The 8,912-nt window shown below is 51.0% G+C and overlaps 1 long non-coding RNA gene across 2 annotated transcripts; it reads right to left on the bottom strand.

Annotated features, from left to right (window-relative positions):
* Positions 1 to 799: 799 nt before the first annotated feature.
* LOC123380324 lies at positions 800 to 8,665 on the bottom strand. 2 transcript variants are annotated; one of them, XR_006585913.1, is made up of 3 exons: positions 8,580 to 8,665; positions 5,969 to 6,170; positions 800 to 3,149 (listed from the first exon to the last, which is right to left on the bottom strand). It is a non-coding gene; the product is annotated as an uncharacterized LOC123380324 (long non-coding RNA). The 2 variants fall into 2 exon arrangements; XR_006585912.1 differs by lacking the exon at positions 8,580 to 8,665 and having other exon boundaries at positions 6,004 to 6,287.
* Between the last annotated feature and the right edge of the window lie 247 nt (positions 8,666 to 8,912).

Raw genomic sequence — 8,912 nt, forward strand, 5'->3', positions numbered from 1 at the left:
CGCAAAGCACTGTGCCGGTTCCAGGGGTGAAGGAAAGTGAGCAAGACCAAGTCTCTGCCTTCCTAGAGCAACAGACTTTCTGCTCAGCCGCCACCTCCATGAAGCCTTCCGTCACCTCCCCAGGCCAACTCAGGTTGTCTTACTGTGTAGTCCCACATCCCTCTGCTGACCACCCTCAGGGCACCTGCCCCGCTGCAGTCAAATGGCCTTTGTGACTTCCTTCCCCATAGAATGTGCGCTTCTAGTGGACAGGACCTGCCATGCTGGGTGACAATGAGATCCTGCAGTTTGTGTCACAAGGGAAACAATGGACGAAGAGACACGCTTCGTGTATTGGCCATCAGTGATGGTAGTTACTTGGCTAACCACCTAAACAAGATGAGGTTAGTGGCTGCCTGAAGAAGGCAGAACTGGAGAAGACAGAGGGACACCAGCAATCTTTTTTTTTTTAATTTTATTTTATTTTTATTTTTTTAAATGTTTGTTTATTTCAAGAGAGCCAGAGAGGGAGAGAGAGAATCCCAACCAGGCTCCCCACTGCCAGCACAGAGCCCAACACAGGGCTCAAACTCGCAAACCAGGAGATCGTGACCTCAGCCGGAATCAAGGGTCAGATGTCTCACCAGTGGAGCCACCCAGGTGTCCCATACCATCAGTAATCTCGAGAGCCCAAGAGAAAATGGTCAAAATGGGATCATCTAATCTACTACCCCTTGGCCCTTCTGCACACCTTCTCTGTTATTGCTGGAGAAGGCTGTGTTAGTTGGCTAGGGCAGCCGTAACAAAGTCCCACAGACCGTATGGTTTAAACAATGGGAATTTATTTTCCCGCAACACTGGGGGTAGGCGTCTAAGAACAGGAATGACGATAAGATTGGTATCTTCTCAGGGTTGCTCTGCTTGTCTTGCAAACAACCACCTTCTCCTCTGTCTTCATGTGGTCTTTTCTCCATGCCTGTCTGTGTCCACATCTCCACTTATAAGGACACCGGTCATACTGGATTAGGGCTCACCTATATGACCTCACTGGTACCTTAATTACCTTTTAAAAGACTCGATTTCCAGCGTTTATTTATTTTTGAGACAGAGAGAGACAGAGCATGAGTGGGGGAGGGGTAGAGAGAGAGGGGGACACAGAATCGGAAACAGGCTCCGAGCCATCAGCCCAGAGCCTGACGCGGGGCTGGAACTCACGGACCGCGAGATCGTGACCTGGCTGAAGTCGGATGCTTAACCGACTGCGCCACCCAGGCGCCCCAAGACTCGATTTCCAAATACAGAGCTATGCTGAGGTACCGATAGCTAAGATTTCATATGAATGTGTGGGCGGAGGGTGGGGTGTGATTCAGCCCATAACCAATGTCAACACTGGTGCTCACGGATGTGCCAGAGAGTTCCTGACAAAAGCCATAGCCAATCAGTCCGGGGGCTAAGAAATAAGCCTGTGACTCCCTCCCTCCTTGGGTGACTTTACAACCCTGGGGGCTCAAAGCTTCATCTATCACTTTGACCAGATGTAAACATTTTACCGCCTCCATCTTTAAGGTTTTTTTTTAACATTTTTTTGTTCTTGAGAGACAGAGTACGAGTTCGAGTCAGGGAGGGGCAGAGATAGGGAGACAGAAGATCCAAGGCAGGCTCTGTGCTGTGCGTGCAGAGCCTGATGTGGGGCTCAAACTCAGGAACTGCAAGATCATAACCTGAGCTGAAATCAAGAGTCGGATACTTAACCAACGGAGCCACCCAAGTGCCCCATGACCTCCGTCCCTTACATCTGCCCCCCCATCCCTTCCCCTCCCCATGGCTTTGGTGCTACCTGAGGCTTCTGTATTTGAGCCAAGGGCAAGAGTAGTGTCAATGTGGAGGAAATAGAGAAACAGATTCCCCCGGGGACTAGGATGGAAAATGACATCAATAGAGGCAATTTCCAAGGGAACCTACTGGCTCGCTTCCCGAGCTCATAAGCGGAATTAGAAAAAAGGTCCAAATGCCCTGGCTAGATGGAGGACAGCCAAGCCACCAACAAGTACCAGCAGCGGATCGCTGACTGCCAGCCAGGGCCATGTGCTGCTAGACAGGAACCAAGATGGAGTAGAGAGAAAGGCCTGGCAGCGGGGAGACCTTCCCCTCAATGTTGCCCTTGCCCTTGGCTTGTGCAAGGCTGTAAGTCCTCAGCAGCCTCGGTTCCCAGGGTTTTTCTTTACTCTTGGGTGCCAGTTGGCTGGAACATCACATTGGAAAAGGGTACAGGATGCGAGCTTCCAGATGAACCGACTCATTGTAACCACACTTGGCTTAGCCGGGCTGCACCATGCCAAGAGAGCAAGGGGGATGCTGCTGATTCAGCACAGGCCCGGCGAGGGAGTGGCTGGGGGCGGAGCATGAGCAGGGCACGCAGGTAGAGCGGCCTTGAGGTTCTGTGCGCTCAGCCAGCAAGCTGTGGTCCCGCTCTCTAGAGAAAGGGGAGTCTCCAGGCCGGCTCCTCGGCTGCCTCTGAGCCAGCTCTCAAGGTACGAAGTTCCGGAGGACTTGCAAAAGCAGAGGTGGACTGCTTCAGGAAGTATTCGGGCTTCTTCTGAAACCATCCCAACCAGTCCAGATGACCTGCTCCTTGATCTCATCGTGAAACTGCATCGAGCGCAGGTGGACCATGCGAAGAGACTCTGGCTCTGGAGCAGCAGCTCAGGAGCTAACGGCCCACAACCTTCCCTCCGCCATGTAGCTTTCTGGGCTTCACTTGGAGAGAGCCACGTGTTTCACACAAAGACCAGAAGCTAAGAATCTCGAGAAAGAAGACAGTGGGCGTGGTAGGGAATGGACCTTAACTTAGCAGAGAGTCCGGGGGAGATCAAACAAGAGGAGTGAGACCAGTGATCACCTCACAAGAACTCAAAAGTCCCAGGAGCTGCGCGGAGAACTTCAGCCCAACTGTGGTTCTCCCCTTCAGTCGATAAGAACACAGAACAGTATCCATACAGTCTGAGACAGCAGTCTGGCCGCTGGAAGGTGGGAGGGATTCCACTGGCAACCTGGTGACCCCATTTATTCTCTCATTCGGCTCTTATTTGTTGAGTATCTACTTTCTGCCAGGGACTCGATGGGTGGTAAACAAGAGAAACTCCCAGCGCTCTCCTTATGAAGCTTACATTCTACAAGAGGGAGAAGAAAATAATCAGTCACACGATGCAAAATGTTTATAATCGTAGCAAATGAGACCAAGAGCTTTGAGACTGATCTGGGCAGTCTGGGAAGGCTTCCTTGGAAGCCACACCTAGGCTGGGCTCTGAAGGATGGGTGGGAATTGCCTAGATAAAAGGATGGGTTAGGGATGGGGGAGAATATGCCAGTGGGGGTAGGGGGTGGGGGAGAAGTGCAGTATATGTAAAGGCCTTGAGATTGGAAAGAGTCCTTAGGCCTCCCCTCTCACCTTGTGTTGACTTGAACTTGTGTTGGGTCCCTCATAATCTGAAAACTCTAATCTGGACAATTCAAGAGGTTACTGTGCTTCTAGTGAGCAGAGATAGCCGATTGATTTGCAAAGATCAAGTTTAGGTCTGCACCTGTGTGGGCAGAAGGGCGGGACGTCCCTGTGGGCTCCCATGTAGGCCACACATCAAATGGAGCCAGGCCACTCAGCTTGCAAAGCTAAGGCGCAGGACCTACAGGGCACAGAAGCGGCTGGGATCAGCCTCTTTCCATCTCTGAAGCTTGGTGGTTCACTGCAAATGTCATCACAAACAGAAAGACAGCCCCTTCTCCATTCACCCAAAGGGAATATCTGATCCCTCCGTCTGGAAGGATTCCCCCTAAACTGCCCCAAGCCAGAAGATCTGGTCTCTGACCCCAAGGAGGAGGGATACAGAGAAGATCCTTCCAGTACCAGAGACCTTCAGAAAAAAAAGTACAGCAAATCCTCCCCTACCTCTAAGCCAGCTGTCCTCCCTGGCACCCCAATCTCAACCTCGATCTTTTTTTAATTAATTAATTTAATTTTTAATGTTTTAAGGAGAGAGAGAGAGAGAGAGAGAGAGAGAGAGAGAGAGAGAGAGAATGAGTGGGGGGAGGGGTAGAGGAACAGGGAGACAGAATCTGAAGCAGGCTCCAGGCTCTGACATGGGGCTCACACTCATGAACCGTGAGATCGTGACCTGAGCCGAAGTCAGACGCTTAACTGACTGAGCCTCTCAGAGCCCCTCAACCTTGATCTTAATGCCATCACAAAGACGTGTCTCACAAGTTACCACTAAGGGTAGAGCAGTTCTGGATGAGGCCACACTGCCCCACTTAAGCCGGGCATCCTCCCCACTTGCCCATGAGAAATGGTTCCCAGCCCCACTCCTGCTCAAACATCTAGACGCATACCACACAGTCTCATCTCACACACGTGCAAGGCTGATGACAAACCTAATGTCCCGTCCTCGGGCTTCCCAGGGTCTCAGCACAGAACAGAGATGGAGAAATGGCTGTAGCCTCCTGCGAGAGGGGCAAGACAAGTCCATCTGAGCGTCAGACCCTCTGAGGGAGGTGGACGTCCCTGCTGCTCAACCCCACCACCTGGAGAGTCCTAGGCACACATCTGTCCCCCTAAGTGCTCAAATCCACCCCAGGCCCTGGAAGGAAGGAGGCCTCCCTTACCTTATCTTCCCCTCTTCCCAGTCTGAGGCTAGGAACCTCATTTAGAACCTTCCTGCCTTTGGGTGCAGCTGATAAGCCAGGGCCAGGCCAGCTTCATGAGGGCTGCTCAGTGAGCAGAGAGACCCAGGCACCCACAGAGGGCATGCTCAGGAGCTCCCGGAACCATGTTGGGCCCCCTTGTGGCCAGTCCCCACAGGCGGCCCTGTGGGAGGGAACGGGGAGGGAGGGCAATTCTAGCAGCTTCGGTCTTAGTGAAGCCACACCCTCCAGCCCTTCTTCGTTAAGACACCCTAAGTTGGGATATTTGTGCGTTTTCTTTGTGTGCTTAACCCAAGCACCCTTCTAGCCCCTGGGCACCAGGCACAGTGGATTTCCACTTCTTTTTCTGCTGGGGCTCTCGCAGCCCACAACTCTTGACCTAGCTGCTTTTCAGTACCTGTCTACCGAAAACAGCGCCCTTGGCCTCCTCGAGCCCCTCCTCAGACCCCCAGGCAGACCCTCACCCCAGCTGCGGCAAGAGGAGGCACCACAGTGATAGAGCTCCCCCTACTGACAGCTCGCCGCGGTGCCGGGCCCGGGAAGGCTTTATGGGATGCCTCTCTGTCTAGTCACTGTGCTGTGAAATCAGGATCTGGAAATATCTTCCGCTCCCCCTCCACCTGCCACTCCCAAGTGAGGCGGCTTGATCTGGGAGATCTGGAGAAGCAGAGCCCTTGTATCACTGCCAAGGATCCGCAGACAACACAGAACTTGAAGCAGAACTTGAAATGACACCCAGGACAGGCCACTAATCCAGCACTGGGCCAGACTGACGGGACGTGTTCCAGAGTCCTCTCTGTGCCAGCCTCAGAGAGTCATGTGTGTGCCAGGCGACTCAATTAAGTGCCCACACTGTCTGCCCCCCAGAGAGCTGGTCAAACCCTTCCCAAAGGAATTCTTAGACACCACTCATCTCTCACAGCACAGGCAGCTGAACAGAAGCCGACAACTTTTGGGACTGTCGATGTCGATGAAGTGAGTGACAGCGTAATACATGGTTCTCGAAGTACCATGACACTCATTATGTCGCTTCATCCTCAGCAATGCCACTGCAACACCCTCCTCCCCATAAAGCAGATGCCACCATCCAATGAGGAAATTGAGGCGTAGAGAGATGAGGTGACACGCGGGGGTAAAAGCTCAGCTCCTCCTCTCTTATGTCACTTTCCTGAGGGGGAGGGACACTGGGGACCAGGAACGTTCTCAAGCAGGGGCTCCTTTCCCTCCCCAAGCACTAAGTTCACCATAGCAACCCTCCCCAGATCTTCACAAAACAGGCAAAGGGAATTCGCACAGGCTCATGGATGGGACGGGTTTCTGCTGTCTGACCATCACTAGGAAATGCCTCTTTGAAAGGATCCGAGAAAGCAGTCAGCTGAGGAAATGGCGGGCGGTCCTCATGGGTTAAACTTCAGGGCGTCTGCTGTCCACAGCTCAGGTGTCTACAACCCTCTGCTTCAGAGCTTGGCATGGGATTCACCTTGATGTGATTTCTGCTGTAAAACAACAAATGCTAATTTGTGCACATGTATTAGAGTTAATTAACCCCCAGCAGCAGTAGCATAAATGGATGCTAATTGGCCTCCAAGTCATTCCTCGTCATTAAAGCTGTATGTCCATGTGGTTACAAATCAAACAGGCTTGCAGATAAGATATGGATATTCATTTATTAATTCAATACATTTGACTCAGCACATCCAGGAGAAGACACTGTATTAGGTGCTTCAAAAGATGAATAAAAAACGATCCCTGCCCTCAAGTAACTCAAACCTTAGTAAAGAAAGACATGAGAAGTCTTCAAATAAAGGCCAACAATGCCAAGTGCCCCAGGAGAGTAAGAACTGCCATGGCGTCTCTCTGAGGAATCATAGAGGGCTTCCTGAAGGAGGTGAGATTTGGCCTGGGCCTTGGGAAGTGGGTAGGAGTAGAATAAACAGAAATGGTGTCACCTTCATTCCAGGGAGAGTATGTGCAATGGTGAAGGGGGGGATGGGGAAGGAAGGCTGTTCTTTGGGAGCAGTGAGGGTTCCTGGTAGGCAGCAGTATTTTGGGTGTAGGGAAGTAGTTTACAAGCATCGTTGAGGCCTTGCTGCATGCCAGGGCCTATGTGCTATTTGTAGGCTCTGTGCAGAGTACAGGGATACACCAGTAGACAAAACACACAAGGTCCCTGCCCTCGCAGGGCTTAAAGTGCCCCCACACACAAGAATAAGGCCAAAAATGAAGACTAGAGAACCCCCAGTGTCACCCTTCTTAAATAGTTCCAGGATTTTCAGGTTGGCACTGGGGAGCTAGTGACAGTGTATAATATTGCAAGTTCATGATAAGAGCCTTTGGGAAGAGCAATCTAGCCCCGGAGTACAAAGCAAATTTAAGAAGAAAGAGGAAAACATTGGAAGTCCAACTGGGTAGCTAGTGCATTAACTTAGATGAGAAATAATGATCGAAACCAGGGCAACAAGTAAGAAGGGAAATAAAGGCATGAGTGGAAGCAATACCACCCAGGTAGACTATACTCAGTTTGGAAACCGACTGGATATAGAAAGCGGGGCAAGAAAAGTAGCAAACTCACCGGGGCTGTGCATCCTGGGTGACTTAGAGAATGTTGGTGCCATCATCCAAGACCAGGGGGTCAAGAGAAGAGTGTTGGGATGGGAAAGAAAGGATGAGTTACTCTGAGTTACGCCCAGTGTTGCCCACCTATGAGGCGAGGGGTGTTCCATGCAAAGAGAGATGAGAGAAGCCAGGAAGCCAGGAAGGAGGGGTCAGTGGGAAGGAAAAGTAAATGAAAAAATAGCAAAAGAGGGCCAGATATGAGCAGTTACATCTCTCCAAGACCCTAGCACCCCTTGTTCTCTGTTCATGCCACCAAAGCTCTTTGGAAAGACTCTCTTCTAAAAGCCATAGCCTCTCCTCCAGGAGACCACACAATACAGAATATACCAGAAATATGTGTGACATATATGGTGGGGATATCAAAGGGAATTTGAATTCTAGTGGTGATGGGCAAACAAGGGTCTCCATCTTCAATGTCCCCAGTGGCTCTAATACTTTATCTTACTTTCTTCTTTGATAATGGTTCTCCCTCCATTCTCAGAGACCCTAGCTCCTGGTCTAGAGATCCTGATTCATTGGTTTTCCCATGACCCCAAGAGCCCAGGTTGGGCTGAATACCAGATGATGACCACCACTGGACCACCACTGGTCCACCGGAAGGACCAGATCAGAAGTCGCTCTCTTGGCCGGCACCCAGGCCTCCTCACCTACCTCCCCTGTATCACAGTACATCAGAGGCAGGCAGGCCCAGGCAGGTCTGGCACAGCGGCTCCCAGGTTGGGGCGGGAAAGTTGACATCTTCTCAGAGTTTACACAAAGTGCATGTGCCCTCACAGAACATGTCCTCTGGGACCTCACAGGGACTCTGAGTGCCATGATCGGGACATTCCTCGGGCTTGAAGCAGCCAGATGCAAGCATCTTCAGTTCGCAATCCCACCACCAAAGTCTCAAAGACAGAAGGAAAGCCAACTTCCCACAAAGGAGTTGATTTACTTGGGAACCAAGAATTCCCTCAGTGGCAGAGTTTCTCCATGAATGCATAAGGAAAGCCACTGCTGCTTCCATTTTCCATTGGAACATCTCTTTTCTCTATAACCCCATTAAACAAACCCCAGCAAGTGGAGCTACTAAGTTGAAAGATCATTACCAAATGATCGGTTCCCTACTGGTCTCCAGCCCTGGAGTTTAGAAGAAACATGAGATCCATTCACAAAAAGATTATCCTCTTTCTGGAGAAATCCAGCCACACCACAGACCTCTCTGAGCTGTGAAATTGAGCAGGAGCCTCCAAGAGAGGTCGAGAGAGAGAAAGGGTCCACAGCAGGCAAGGAGAATAATCATCACTCACCTTGGCATTGCCAGTAACCCAGATGTCGGACCTCTGCTCCTCGCTCACAAAAGGGATGCCCTTATCTCATCCAGGCAATATATGGCTAATTCCACAAAAAGGACAGAAGAATAAAAGGGATTTTTTTTCTAATAAATATTCTTTTGCAGCTAATCCACCCGCCCTTTGTAACTGTCAGGCTTCGAGGGGCTGGCAGGAAGCCCATCAGATAAGAAATGCAGCTGTGCCCAGGGAAACGTGAGAAGAGGAGCAGGTTAATAAACACGAAAAACATGTTTGGTAACCGTGTCTGAGGGGAGTCCTCCGAGAGAGACCCTGACAGCTCAGGGACCC

The sequence above is a fragment of the Felis catus genome, chromosome D1 (genome assembly GCF_018350175.1).
Source record: "Felis catus isolate Fca126 chromosome D1, F.catus_Fca126_mat1.0, whole genome shotgun sequence".
Taxonomy (NCBI): Eukaryota; Metazoa; Chordata; class Mammalia; order Carnivora; family Felidae; genus Felis; species Felis catus.